The sequence below is a fragment of the Serinus canaria genome, chromosome 4, assembly GCF_022539315.1.
Source record: "Serinus canaria isolate serCan28SL12 chromosome 4, serCan2020, whole genome shotgun sequence".
In the NCBI taxonomy this organism is placed as follows: domain Eukaryota; kingdom Metazoa; phylum Chordata; class Aves; order Passeriformes; family Fringillidae; genus Serinus; species Serinus canaria.
In genome coordinates, this window is record NC_066317.1 from 62,492,841 (window position 1) to 62,508,808 (window position 15,968).

Below are 15,968 nucleotides of genomic sequence, written 5' to 3' on the forward strand. Positions count from 1 at the left end.
TCAATATCTGAAGACTGATACAACAGCTTTTGAAATTTGAATCATTGTTCAACTGCAGAGACAGAAATCTCCTTTTCTTTTGTAAAAAAGTTCTACAGGTGCAAAAGTTTGGGTTTTCAACTTTTGCACTACAGGTGTTTCAGTAGCAACTCTGAGCTGAAAGAACTGATAGAGGAAAACAGAAAAGTCATAAGGAAAACTACATTTTTCCTTCAGCATTTGATTGCCTGCATTTAGCTTTTGAACTTCAACTGTAAATCAAAACAATTAACAAAGATTCTTGCCTTTTGAAAGTTGAATACCATACTGCTTAGAAATATTTGCAGTGTTAACCAGAAGAGTTTTCCACAGCAAGGCTCCCAGTGGCATTCAGCTACTCCACTGCAGCAGCCTCCCTCTGCCCCAGGTTATAACTCATACAGAAGCCTCTGAGATCTCTTCTAGACAACTGCTACAGAGACTACACCAGACAACAATGAAATGCCTTTTACAAGCCCCAAGTGCTCTCTCACAGCACTACTTGAGGACACTGAATCAAGAGTAAAGTCAAGACAATGTATGAATTCAAGTCAGTGACAATGAAGAGCTCTAGATTACACCAACTTCAAGAAAAGGCATTTCATTTTTAAAAAATGGGAAAGGAAAAATAAAGTGAGTCAATTATTCTAGTCTCTCCTTGAGCACTGGTTGTGCTTTTGAATTTCAGATATCAGTTATCTCACACTTCTGCTCCATCTTTCACATACTTTTTCTAAATTCTTTTTTGCCCTCCAGTTTCCCACCTATTGCTGTTGGATATTGGTGTTTCTAAGACTGCTCTAAAGACCACAATAAAAACCAGCCTGTCTGACCAAGACCCCCCAGATCTTGTGTGTTGTACTGACAGAATTCAGAAAACATTTCTGCCCTGTGCCCAAGCCATAAACTCTAACTGGAGCTGTCCTCACTGCAAGGGAGCATCCTTCAGTTTTATACATCTCACAACACTCTCAACTGCTAAGTTCAGAGATAGGGAGATTATTGCAAAGCCACTGCCTTCAGCTGAATTTTTCCAAAGGCAAAGTGGGGGATTGTCAAATCACTGCTAGAGAAAATACCACTAAGAAATCACACAACTTCACTTCCATACCCTATGCCATCTTTCCAGAGTAGATATTTAAGGAAAAAACCCTCATACACAAGTCAAACATCTCAGGACTAAAATTATAGGAACAAAAATGCTGATGTGGAACAAGTTCCCTGTTTTTATTCAGGCACTTTGCAAAAAGTGGAAAAAAATAAGGGTTGTTTGATAAAAAAGAAGTCTTCTTCAAGAAAAGATATCCTCCAGTCTGGAGGTCCACTGGTTATTGGCATTCATACAAATTGAAAAATAAAGAAACCAGTACGAAAGTTTAGAATGAAACAGTCACCTGCAGCTAAAACCAGTTTTTTGAGGAAAATTAATAAAAAGAGAAATTCATCCAAAGACATTGCTTATTCATTAAAGGAGCACATTTACTTTCTTTATATTCAAGACAGTGAGAATAGGAAATACATGAGCCTTCACACTGAAACACACAGGCATTAAGTGACCAAGCTAAGGTACTCGAAATGCTTCAAAAGTAAAGACAAAAACAGGAGGAGGTTTTTGTTGTCCACTAATGTCACAGGAAGCCAAGACAAAATAATGACTATCAGGAATATTTCATGGAAAGGGCTGTCAGAAAAGACATCTCTTGATCCTAAGCACTGTGCAGAATTTGCTTAAAAATATTAGTGTAACCCTCCCCCATAATTTAATAGTGACCTAAATATCTGCAGGAGGAACAAACACCAAGGAATTTAAAGAGAGGAATTAGACAAAGAGGAGGCAACAAAGAGAATCAGCAAAAACTTGTCTGTAGACAATGAGATATAAGACATTGTATGTGAGGCCCAGAGGAAACATAAAAATCACAAAAAAAGAAAGACTTAAGTGGGGATGAATAATGACATGACAGGCAAGGAAGGAGATGGCTAAATAACATATTAGAGAAAATATTAGAAGAATCTTGTAAAAGTTGTCCAAATGAGGCTAAAACAATAGCAAGCTAAAAACAGACAAAAATACAAGACAATCTCACAAATAATTTAGGGAAGAAAAAAAAGTATTAAAACTACAACTAAATCCTTTCTTGAGGCACTTAAGAAGCAAGGGGCCTGTCAGGATTGGTAAGGGTACAGCAAGTAAACAAATAGAAGCATTAAGGAAAAAAAGCTTAAATAACCTAAAGTCAGGGCAAAACCAGCAGGAGGAACTTAAAGATATTAGGGAGGAACTTAAAAGATATTCTCCCAGTGAAAGACCTTTATGGCACTTACATGGAATATGCATTAGAGGATCTGTTTCAAAGCAAAGCACTACTAGAAAAAAAAGACAAAAACAGTACAGAGAAAATGGACAAGTGAAAAATTAGCAAACCACCAAGAGAGGATGACATTCAGCCAAGAGTCCTAAGGAAATTCAAGGACCTCAGAATTGCACTAATAATTTCAGTATGTTAATGCTTGCCTTGTGCTTCACTGGTACTAGAGGAGCAAACTATAGCTTTTATTATTTATTTATTAAGCTTTTAAAAGATAAACTGCAGTTACCCAAAGTCTGTAATAAGAAAGTGCCTGAGATGACAAAGTCAGCTAATAGCACTAAATTCTACATGCACCTAAAGAGACTGGAGAATGGCAGAAGGACCATCCAAGATCCAGTTACTGTGCCATATGTTGACAGATGTAACTCTCTGTGCAGAGAATTCAAGTGGAAGTGACAAGCTAGACGCTGTCACTTCTGGATTACCCTAACTTTTTTATTTATTTTAAAAAAGACTTATTTTTTCATTCCTGAGTTTTTAATGATCTTAATGTTTTGTGTTTTATAAAGCTATTTTGTGAAGGTAAATTCCATAAGGAAGAGTGGTATGGATGATGAGGAACATCTGAATCTCCACAAACACTCTTCACCATAATGAAAAGTGTCTGTGTGTGTGTGAAGTATTTCTATTCTTACTATGAATTTTATTTACAATGGAAAAAATATAAGGAAAGATATCTTGTGTTTCTTGGAAGTTACTGTCACACTAACTCACCTTCTCCAAAACACTGATTTTCCTGGAGAATAATACATGCAACATCTTGGCACAGTATAGTTCATATCAGAAAAGCATGAAGAGAGAGGGAATCCCAGTTTAAAATATAGCCTGATTACACCAGAATGACCTTGAAGAACCAGTTGAGCAATTAGAAAATAAGCACTCAGAGACTGCCACAATTTGCTCTAATAGCCTGTCACTACTGAAATCAGACCTCCAGGAGGCTGAGTGACACATTACTAGACAACACACCCCCATCTGTCTCACAACTGAAGCCTGGTGAAGACACACAAACATCATAAAAGTGAGAGTGATGCAAGATCTCATGAGAGCTCAGGAAAAGAAAGGCACAGGAAGGAAATTTAGATTCAATTCACCATCACTGAATCCTAAACTGTCCAAAAGAAATGTGATGCTCGAAAATTTAAAAAAAAAAGCAAGACTGAATCAAATTTCTCTCAGAGAAAAACAGCAAGGATAAATTGCACTGATTTTCTCAGGTGCATTACAAAAGACAGATCAGAAAAAAAACCAATGTTACCAAGAGACAATTACAGCTACACTTAATTGTACAAGGTCCTAATAGAATAATTGTATTCCATACCACTTAAATAAATTACTTTTTTTTTTAATAGGGAGGTGAAGAATCAAGTTTGCTGAAACATCTGTCAGTATCTGACTAACACTAAAGAAACCAGCCTGCTACCCTTTCCAAAACCCATCCAGATGTGTTGTCCAAGCCACTTGCTCTCCTGCCTGCATTTTAAAGCCAAATCCCATTTGCCATGGCTTTCCTGTGCTCAGCCTTGCCTCAGACACCTGGAGCAGCTCTGCTCACCTCCCACTGCCATCACCCACCACCCTTTGGTGGCAACACTCTCCAGTCCCACTCTCTGCTCAAGACCTGCCACCCCACAGCCCCAGTGAAGCTCTGACTTGGGCACGCTCCAGTTGCAACCTGAGCTGTTTCTCTCCTCTCCCAGCCACAGCTGAATTGGTGACAGAACTGCTGCTGGCAGCTGAGTGACACAAAATCCTAAGTGACTGCAGATATGAAGAATGATTTATTTATGCCTTTAGTTCAACAGATAGCAAATGATCTGATTTCAGTAAGTGAAAATTTAGGATCCTTCCCCCCACTGAAACTGATAAGCCATTGTAAAAGTCAAAAGCCTGGTGGATGAGGGGAAAGAATGATGACAAATGTATCACAGAGACGTTCAACAGCAGATAACAAACAAAATCTGAAGCAGGACACCCCAGGAATGGTAAGACCAGTGAAGTTGCACACGAGGATTATTCTGCACATGCACTGTAATTCTCTCCATTCTCTACACATGCACTGTAATTCTCTCCATTCTCTAGCAGCAAGCACTGTCAGACGGGACACCACGCTGGCCAGACCTGTAGCACACAGCAAGGCTTTGAGGTTTGCTTCAAACACCTCTCCTGAACACAGGCAGGAGAGAGTGCAGCCTCCGCAAAACATGTATTACAGCACTGAAGAGATATTATGATGTAAAACACAGCAAGTGAACTATCAACACTTATCCCTTCCTTAAGCCTCTTTAAGTCCACATTATACCCAGTTAACATCTGGTACAACGCAGTTTTTTAGAGTAACAGCAAAATGGAACAGTCCTACTTGGCAGTGTAATCACTCTTGCCAATGAGATTTCATTTATTTCAACATACTGATAATTTTTCATCTGCTTGAAGAAACCCATGAGCATTCTTAAAGGCATAGAAAATACACTACCAAGAGACTACTGCCTGGTTTCTCACAGAAAAGGTTGTTCCATTCTCTGGACACACTAGCGTCCAGAAATTAAGAAATAAAGTAATTTTGTAAAATGGAGTGTACAGACCCAAAATGCACCAAAATTCCATAAGCCCTGCAAGATATCAACTACTGCAAAACTGAAGGAAACCAAAGCATATGTCCAATAAAGCAGAACATACTCTAGAAAAAAATAGTGCATTCATCATTTTTACAAAGCACTTGTTGTTAAGGATGGTCTAACACTGAAAGAAAAAGTCCAGTAAGATCTTGGAATGAGATGAATGATTACCCAAAACTACATCCAAGAATCCTCTTGGAGATGATGAGCACATCCAAATACTTATGGTTGATATCAACACAGCCAAGAAATGCAGAAGTGTCCTCTATCACAGCATGCCTGGGCCTGCTGTGCTCCAGCTGGGCTGGCCCAAGGTCACTGATGGTCCCGGTCCACAGTCATCAAAGTCTGACACCCAAGTGGAGGTGAACAGGAAGCTCTTCTAATAGAAGGGACATCCTTATTTTCATTTTTAAATAAGCCTCAAAAGTACAAGAGCTTTTGTAGTAGGAGAGCATGATCTCTAAGAAAAGCATACTAAAATGGTATTTTTTAATAGATTAAAGGTAAGAGTTTTCTTCATAGCACTGGAGCAAGGAGAATGCAAAATCAGCATGCCCAACGGTGGGCCAGAAAATAATCAGTAATATACAACACATTTCCAGGTTCATTAGCATGGCAACATTCAAGCACATATCAGAGTCTATTATTACTGGTTTTGAGGAGAAAAAAAAGTCTTTTGGCATCAGTTATATAAAATTTAATTTCAAAGACTTTTGATTCAGCAGCTTGAAAATAGGTAAATGTTTGATGGGCAAAAGGAAAAAGTTTGGAGGTTCCTACTCCAAACATAGCTATGGTTTAACATGAAGCAGCAGTGAAACATGTCTTTGTAGGGGAGGAATGAATAAAGACCACCAGTTAGTTTTATTAACTATAAATTTAAAGGATGAACAAACTAAATAGTATCCCTTCCTGATCTAGAAGGTGGAGTGTTTTGCTTAAGAAAAGGACAAATACCTAAATTTTTCACGCCATAATCACACATCTCTAGTGACACTGAACATGAGAATGCAGTTGTACATCCTAACACAGACTTGCCTGCCAGGGAGTCTCAGGATTATATGAGAGACACTGATTACTGATTATCTGCAACAGTCACCAACAGGGAAAGTTGTGAGGACGTCCTATGCAAAAAAAATCCTTAATTTTACAAAGGGTGCCAAAGTACCAAATAAAAAACAGCACAAGCAAAGACAAGGTGATAATTTAAGCTCAAATATCCCTATTAAGGCAGCCAACACCTGATCTGGCCAATTGAGTAACTTTGCAGACTATCAATTCATTTTACCAAGCATTCTGTCCTTGGCATTAATATTCACAAACACCTAAATTATCCTTTCCAAGACTAGGCTGCATTGTTCTAGTGCACTCCACACTCTCGAGATTGGAAATGCTTTAATGAAGAAAAAAACCACAAATAAACAAGTCAGTGATATCACAAGTTAGCCCTTGGTACTCCTTTGAAAAGCTACTAGGTACTAGACATAACTTCAGAGAACCTTTAAATTTTCACATCAATTATCAGGATATAAAAAAGTGAAAGCTGAGAAAGAACAAGGGTCCCAAGAAGAGCTACAAGACTACTGTGACTCCTGCTATTGAGATTTTTTTTTTTAATTGTGATATTACTCTCAAATAGAGATAAACCAACTTTTAGATATGAAATAATTTAGAAGCAGGAGAAACAGAAGTTGCAGAAGCTGAACAACAGTCAAGAGTAAGGCATTCACGAGAAGCCTATCAGAGCTCCAGAGGGCAAAAGCTCTGCACATGAATACAGCCAGCATGCTGTCTCAACCCTTATTTATACTGGTATCTAGTGCACAGCACATCCATGCTATAGTACTTAACAAATCATTAAAGAGCAGATTTGCTGCAGAACACCACTTGAGATACATCAACTAGCTGTGAAAACCAGCACGTGAGTGGTTCATGTACCATCTTGTGTACACGCATCAGGATGGGGCAGGTTGGAAATCACGTGACTGCAGAACACATCAGCCCTTTCCACCATGCTCCCTCCATCAAGCTTAGCCAGAGAGAATTACACAGTCAAGGGATAAACACAGGAAATGACCTATGGAGATGGAAGGAGGAAGAGAAACAATGTTGGGTCTAAGAAAAGATTGTTCACGTAACTCTAGAATTCACACTTGCTTTGTTTGTAAAGACAAGCAAGAAACAGAAACGTGCAGAGCAGTTACACTCTACTGCAAAGCCAAACCCTTGCAAGGAGCTAATAAGGCCATTGTTGAAGTCCCTCAGTTTAGCCCTCAAAAAGGTGAAGTGTGATATTACCTCCTATCAGGGACAATATATTAGGATAAAGATATATTTGGCAACAGACACTCATCATACTACAAAATTAGGTACTCCCTATCCAAGCATTTTCACAGGAAGTGCTTATGAGCAAAACTTTTTCTCTCTCTTTTGAACTGTACTACTGCCAAAATAAACTTTCTAAGACCCCAGGTTAAATCCTCATTAGCCAATATAATTAGCAGTCTTCTTACACAAATAATGAGGAAAAATACAAATAAAATCAACATGAGATTTCAATAATTTTAGTGGCACTTCTACTGTAATTCTGTTTTATCTAATAACACTGGCTTCCAGTGTTTTCCTTATTAAGTAAAATCACACCATTACAGAATCTGACTAACCTGCAAGACAGGTTCTCTCAAGGCTTTTCTTCTTCAGCAAGTCATATTATTAAAACTTATCACTGGGCTTTAAGTAAACATAACACTATTTTCATAGTTCAGTAAAAACTAGTCCTAAAGTAAATTGTTGATGTCAAGCAAGCCGACAATCTGAGGGTGGGGAGGCTTAATCTAGAAAGCTCCATTACTTTGCATGTAGGTTATGAAGCAAGTGAACCATGAAAGGCTCAAATCCCCAAAACTATTCCTCTCCCCACACCCCCAAGATCCCAAATCTGAATTGATTCATTTGCAACAGAGATATCCTTTAAGAGCTTTGATACTAAGTCAAAACACCAATGGGGTTTTCAAGAGGAACTGAAATTATTTCAAATTACACTTTTCCCAGTTGAAGTCTTTGTTTTCATAGAAGTTCAATTCATGGAGAGCAATTACAGAAGTGTAAGTAGCAGGCATACACAGTACTTGTTCAAAAGGACCAATACTTTCTGGTTTAGCTACAGTTATGAGCTAAGAGTGAGGTCAGGGTGCATGGGGAGGCTGTCCCCATCTCACCCATTTGGGGAGATATCCTAAATGACAAGATGACAAGATCCCCAAGATGACAAGTGCCTACTACATCTGCTAAAACTCAAGTCTAAGATACTTGGCGAGCAAAACTTTTTCCCAAAGGATTTTTGTAAGATATAAGTATTTACAGGCTTATCACAGGGCTGGGGGAGGAAGGAAAATCAATCACTTGTACACAGAGCTGTATTTCAAAATGAGGCATATCAGCAGTCTGAGAAAGTTAAAGGCATCTTTTCCTCCACAGTTTGCAAAGTGTTCATCATGCATTGTCATCTTCTGGCGGATCAAGTGCATGGATGAGTCGTCAAAGTATGTGCAAAAAAGGTACATAATTAAGTCTTTGTTTTGTTTTTGTTTCCCAGACATACACAAAACCTTCAAAAACAGAGCAGGGAGGAAGGAAATCAGACAGCATTGGACAATGGAGAATTGAAAGAAAATCAGTTTTCCCTCTACTTCAGTTCTGTAACACTGAAGTCCTCTGAAAATTAAGTAAAATCACCACCTCTGGTAGATTTACAGAGAACTGATTATTTACCGGCTTCATTAATTTTTCCTTTGGATCCTCAGTGCCAAATAAAACAATTCTACTGTAGCACAGTAATCAGAAGAGACTGAAGTCTAAACAGCTATTTAAAATTCACAAACCCATCAAACCTGGACTGACAAAAATCTACACTCAGTAACACAGCCATCTGAAATTACATTATCTACACTGCAAAGAAAACTACACCAAACTCCCCAGTGAAAGTTTTTTTCCTCAGTAGTACCTTAAAGAGACAACTTTGAAGTTGTACTTTGAAAGAACACAGATACTGTTACTCTGTAATGAGTTTTAAGGAAGCACCATCTATATTCTGTGCCATTCCTTCCACGCATTCTTCAATAGCACACTTAGTTTTCTTTTAGCTGAATCAACCTAAACTACATCCTCCAGGAAATGAGCACCTCTTAGGAAATAAGGAGTTCACAGGTTATAGTGCCACAACATGAAAATGTTAGCACACAAAAAAAAAGCTGTGATCTCTACAGGAATTGGGAAGAATTCACAATCCAAAATTAAAAAGATGAAACTTTGCTGTGTATCCTGTTATAAGACAAAACAATCTACATTCACTTAATTTTTTAAATGGAAGTTAAAGCAAGGTTGTAGTCAGTAAGTTCTTATCTATTCCACTTTATTGAACAAAGTCAAACGACTTCCTTGGCCATGAATTTGAAGGATGCCAACCTTAACTACTTATTCCTTGAAACTCACAGATGGGTATATTCATCCCTACCTCAACCACTGCCATAGAATTCAGCTCCCCTGCTTCTTTATTTTAAAAAGTCTCATGTGACAACTGATGACTATCAAAAAATACCCTAAAGAAAAAAAATTAAGAAAAAACCAGTTGTTTCATAGAATGGAGTGTGTAGACCCTACCAGAAGTCCCTGCTGTGTTCTGTAGATACTCTTGAGTTGAATTCCACTGCTAAAACCAAACCCACATAAGTTAAGAAATGTATCTAAGCGCTGCCTGGCACATGATCTCATGAAATTTGTCTTGACAAAGGCCAAAGACGTTCCTGAACTAACTACTGTTGGGTGTTTTTTCCATATGATCTGGCATAACCCCTATTTAAAAACTGCAAGTAGCAAATCATCTCTAACAGAATTCATCTAGGCTCAGAATCAAACATCAAGTAGTGCTCTTCATCATCACTCTTCTTTTGTTACGTATTCAGATGCTTTTATCTGATGAGCCATTTTCTCCTGATATTCCAAGAAACTGGAAAGGGTTAGAGAACAGGTCCTTGGAAGACAGGGACACAGACAATTACATCATCATTTCTACATAATACTCCCAAGAACTGGTAATTCTGGAAGAAATCCCTGCCAGACACCCAATAACCTCCCACTTGACACCACTGTGAAGAGATTAAAGGACCAGGACAATCTTTTTTTCTTTTTAATTCACAGAATATTGTTCACTCAGACTGAGGCCATCAGCACAGCCATCCTAGAGGTCACTTTACCTAAGTCATATGAAATTTAGCAAGGCTTCCATGAATACTGTTGACCTCATATGAACAAGTACTGGATTTTGTCACGCTCAGAGTTCTGATTATCCCTCTCTAAATTGCTATATCCCTTAGAACTTTTATCAATATAATTTCATGTTTTCTTCCAATGCAACATAAAAAGAAAACCAGCATTATCACAATTCCCTATAGCCCACTAGCAAACCCATTACTAAAGGTTTTCCATGACAAAAAGCTGGAAGATCCATGTCACATGGGAACAAGAATACTCCTATTGCATTTGAAATCTAACAAGCTGAAGTCTCCCTTATTTTTTCAAAAGCAGTGAACAGTAGGTGCAGTGCTGTCCCACCCTGAGGACAGAAGTGCCGAGCTCTCTCCATGGCCCTGCCCATGTCCCTTCTCAGGAAGAAGTACGTGTCCAAGCAAGGGTTAATAACACCATAGTGAATCTGACTGCAGTCTCTGCTGGATAATGGTTAATTGCTTCCAGCAGAGAAGGATCACTACAGCAGAAAGCAACAGATTCACTGATGCCATAAGAAGTACCTATGCTTGCAAATCCCAGCTTGTCATTTTATCTTCCTTTGAACCTAAAACCATCTGTCTAATCTTAGAAAAATTTGAGATGTATTAGAATCACAATTTCTACCATGCTTACATTTATAAACATATACTAGAAAAATACATAACACCTACCATACAGAAATACACACTATACTGCAAGAAAAGAAAGATTTTGTCCTTGGGGAGCAGGAGGGGGAAGAGAAACCTAAACTTACACTTGTGCCCAACTGTCAAGCTTTCCTTTGCAAACTGCAGCACCACTGTTTGTACAAATGGCAGCTGCAACTGATGAGCCATTTCCTCACAGCATCAAAGAGCAAAAATTCCACAGTAAAAAAAAATTATTTTGGTCATTAAAAATATTTTTTTAAAAATCTACATTTAAGTTTAAGGGAGTAAATTAAAACATAACTTAGCATAGAAATATTATAGCCTACTTAGGGTAATAAATAATGACACTTCAGCAAAGAAGTGGTAAAGATGGTGAGAATCACAAAGCCCCACATTTTCAAGTAAAATTTAAATACCAGTCAGAAAGCTGCAAACCATAACATAAGCTTGTGTTCATCTTATGTCTTCATTTTTCTCCAAGAAAATGTTTTTAAACAGAACAAAATTCAACCAGCTACAAACCCATGAGGCTATCACCTCTTAAACTAAGACAATGCCTATACTTGTGCAACCAACTACTTGACTAAATAAGACCATTTATTCAAATTAAAGCCAGTAGAATTAATATCCTTATCTTCTTTGTATTTTGCTTTGCACTGATCTGAGGTACTGCATGTAAATTAAGAATACATTACTAGAAATTGGTTACTTTTCAAGAAGTATAATCATGCACATGCATACTTGATTATTAGTATTGATGATTCTGTAATTTCTTGTCTTTCATTATATTCCGCTCATTATTCATAGTTTACATTTCCAACTGTCAGAATTTTTCAATTCCCATCTCCAAATCAAAAAATGGCACATCTTAAAGGTGCATTGACACTGACAAGTGCTTCATTCTGTATTTGCAGCCAAGGAAGCTTTCTCAGATTAATTCTCTATCAGGATTGGGAAGTAAAAGGGGATTTTGTTATACCAATGGCTGATCACCAATGCTCATCACTATAACTGTGAAAAGGAAACGTGATTCCAAGACACATCACACTGTTTTCAAGAGGGAGGAGGTATTAGTGCTGCTTCACAGCCCTCTGGAGGAGACCTCATTTGGTCAACCACCCTCGAGAGAAGCCTAACTGGAACAGACATGGTGACAGCCAAACTGGGTTGTCAGCAAGAGCCCTGCCTTGTTTAGCTTAGCAAAGCAATTCAGGTCTCTGCAAGGGTACTGGGGATGGGCAGAAAACAACAATTAAACCAAGGACAGGGAAGCAGAGTCAAGTGTCCTGGAATACACTCAAACTGAAGGACAAGACTATCAGCCACAGCACGAAGGATATGAGCAGAATTGAAGATATGGAAAGCGAAGATCTATTTCAAATGAGGTTGCATCAGCTAGTGAAAGGCATTTTACATATTTCTACAGATAGACAGAATCAAAACAGCTGCCCAAATCCCTTCACATTTTTATCACCATTCACATGAAAAAGCTTTGCAGCCTCCCAAATACATCTGCAACTCAATTGTAATATAAGAGCTGCCTTTGTCTTCTGGGTGGTTTTTTCAGCAGCAGGGGAGAGGAAGGGAAATCTGTCTACAAGAGTTTTTACAAAGCTCTTACATATCTTTTAAAACTGCATTTAAAATCAAATAAAAAGAAATAAAAATAATAGTATTTTGTGTAAAGGTACGGACAATTTGCAAGGTAAAGCAAACTTGAAAACCTGAAACCAAAATAAAATCATAGGGGAAGGAAATCAGGTCTTTCACTGGTGGACGTGCAGGAATTAATTGTATTTCATGAGTTTCAGCACAGCATTAAATGCTATCCCCTAGCTGAAAGTGAAATGGCAGCAAGTATACAAAATAACAGAATTAACTTAAGTGCAGACAAGCTTGGACTTGAGAGAAAACACACTTGTAATACTTGCATGCACAGCTACCAAGAACGCAGGCTTTTCAGTGAAAAAAGGGAGGGAAGGAAATTTTGTTTTAATTACACACATTACAAATTCTTTAGAAGCACATACCCCTTCCCACATGCAATACTTCTCTTCTTTGTAGCTAAATATGACACAGCAGAACACAGCCAATCCACCTCCTACCAGGATTCTGTCTTTTCTGTTCTAGGAATATGTTCAACATTTTCCCAGTGATTTTGCAGCCACATGCTAAAAAAAGGTACCAAAAGCTAATAATGAACACGATTCAAGCATTCATTTTCCCAAGTACAATGAGCAAAGTGTTCTGAGCAGGTAGTTAAAACACCCCAAAATTCTCTCAACTAGCCCTGACAGGTTAACAACCATGCATATAAATTCTTTTCCTAGCCAGAATTAGAGCTTTAATCTGTTGTTTCAACTTCAATAATGAACAGAAACATGTAAAATTAATAGGATTACACAAAACCAACCCAACCTCAAGATGTGCCTTTTGAACAGTAGAAAGCACTCATCCAAAGGCAAGTTCAAGATGTGTAAGACAACATCTAGGAATTAACTACCTGAATATGTAACTTCCATGCTACAACTGCAGATGCCCTACTCCAGGAATTATGTTACAAGAAAATGACCTCACTTGTTAACTGTTAAAGGGTTAAACATACATCCTCCTGACAGAAAAACCTCATAAAGCATTAAGTAAAGCCACATTCTGGACATGAGAGAGGTCATTTTCCAAATGATCCACCAAACACAATTTCTAAAACTAGCCATGTTTTTCCCTCAACAGAAAAAAATAAATGTCAGGCAAATTACATATGCTGTACTAGGATATGACACTGACAGTACAAGCCAGAGAAATAATTCTCTATTTCTAAGCCATTTCAATTCTGCAAAAATCAGCACCAGTAAGAAGCAAAGTCCTAGTTTTAATAGCTAAGAGCAATCAGCGAAATTACAGAAAATGCAGCAAGTTAACCTTAACATCAGAACTGCATTCAAAGGCTGTGTTTCTAATAAATCATTACAAAGTTAATAAACCCCAAAGTTAAGCTAATAGGCACACAAGATTAGTCCTCGTACTTCATTATCCTCAAACTGCCAAGCTCTCAATGCTCACCATACACAGACATATCATATCACTTAGTAGTTTCTCATGGCCATGTGAAATACACTGCTGAAACACAACACATGGTTTGCTTCAAGCACCACCATGGGAGGGAGCAGACATTTACAGAATTAAATGAGGAAACATGAAAAACTTGATATCTTTTGACCCAAATTTACTGCTGCAACTCAAGAAGCAGAGATCAGAGAGTCCAAGGAGTCTATTCAGCTACCCCTCACCAAAATGCAGAGGTGTAAATGGCAGGAAGATAATGATTCCAACACACATAGAAGGAACTAAAAAAGAAAGTGGCATCTCCAAAACTTTCATCTGGAATGTTCCCTGACCCAAGGATGAAAAGGTTTTAATGACACAGTGAGACAAATTTATGTCTTGGACTGGATTTGTAGAAACATATGCCTGTATTTCCTATACTGAGGAAGATTACAAGGAAAACATACAGGGCCCATAGTTCTACATTACAGATTCTTAGAAAGAGGTTTTGAGATTTGGATTGTGTGGTTTGTTTTTGTGAGGCATTAAGGAGAAGCAGGAGGCAGCTGAACCAAGACATCTGTGACTGGAAAGTCTTTAAGGCAATTCAATGGGAGACTGCAAAAGACAAAACCAAGTAAACAGCTGTATCAGAAAAAACACCATAAAGAGCAAGCTGTATCCTGGCCCTACTTGGGTGCATACTGCTCCAGATGTTCTTTACCTCTTTAAAACCCAAGAAAATAAAAGCTGCTTAAGTGTCATTCACCACACCGACCACTCTTCATGGATACTACTGACAACAACTGAGAACAAACAGGAAGCTCCCAATCAGCTCTCCACATCCCAACACTGTCAGGAACAAACTCTCCTTGCAGACAACCCCACGAATTTGGAAATGCTATCAAAGGACAGCTTTGGCTTCTCTGACCATGTGATGAGGGTCTGTGTGCTGGTAGGTGACAATGTACATTACAAGGAATTCACACACAAAAAAGCCTTCCCTTGGTTGTCAGCTTGAACTGTTTTTCACTAGGATGATGAGCAAAACATCAAGAGTTCAAAGATGATTTACCAGGGCAAGAGCCTAAAATTAAGTACAAGTAATTATTCACAAAAGTTCATAAATCCAAGTAACCAATCCATCAGTCTTAGACAAATGCATGCTAATGTATAAAGCACAAGAATGGAATTAGAATTCTCTGAATAGGACTAACACTATGATCTACTCCATAAGAGTCCCTTTCCCACTGGAATACTAACAAAAAAAGGATCCAGTCAGTTCACCAAAAAACACAACAAATACCTAAACATGCAAACAAAAACCCAAACCAAACAAATGCTGAGGAATGTTATGCCCCATCCTCAAAGGATACAAGCATCACAAATGCAGAGAGAGGTATCCTGCAAGTCTGCAAATAATAAAAAGAGGAAAGCACATGAATGTTACCAAGCTGCAAGCTTACCACAGACCATCAAAAAAGGCAAAAAGACAGATATGCTTTCTGAAAGGGGAAAGAAAAACCCATAATAGTTACAAAGAGATAATAAGAATCTAGGCATCTACTGGGAATGGCTCAAGGAACATACATTTTTAAACACACAAACAACTGAAGACACTTCCTTTAGCTGTAGCAGCAAGAAAAAAATATTTGACAGCAAACAATAAGAGTTTCACTGGAAGTGAACCATCAATTCAATGATTACTGAAGAGGAAAAGGAAGGAAGAATAGCAAGAGACAGATTTCACATCACTAAGAGCTCACAGATGACAAGTTTATGGGAAGGAAGAGTTAATTCTCAAATGACACAATAGAAACAAACAAATTCAAGAAAAACAAGCACAGCAAGAGAATAGAAAACATAGCAAGAGAATAATGACCCCAAAAAAAGCACACATGAAGGGAGTAACAAGCATAACAATGGCAAGAGAATAAGAGGGACAAATATGAAAGGCTAAAGGCACAAAATGAAATTCT

The 15,968-nt window shown here is 38.1% G+C and overlaps 1 protein-coding gene across 2 annotated transcripts in view; it reads right to left on the bottom strand.

The window, feature by feature from the left end:
• FAM193A (family with sequence similarity 193 member A) overlaps positions 1 to 15,968 on the bottom strand; it is a 122,983-nt gene that overhangs the window by 91,582 nt on the left and 15,433 nt on the right. The window lies entirely within an intron of this gene.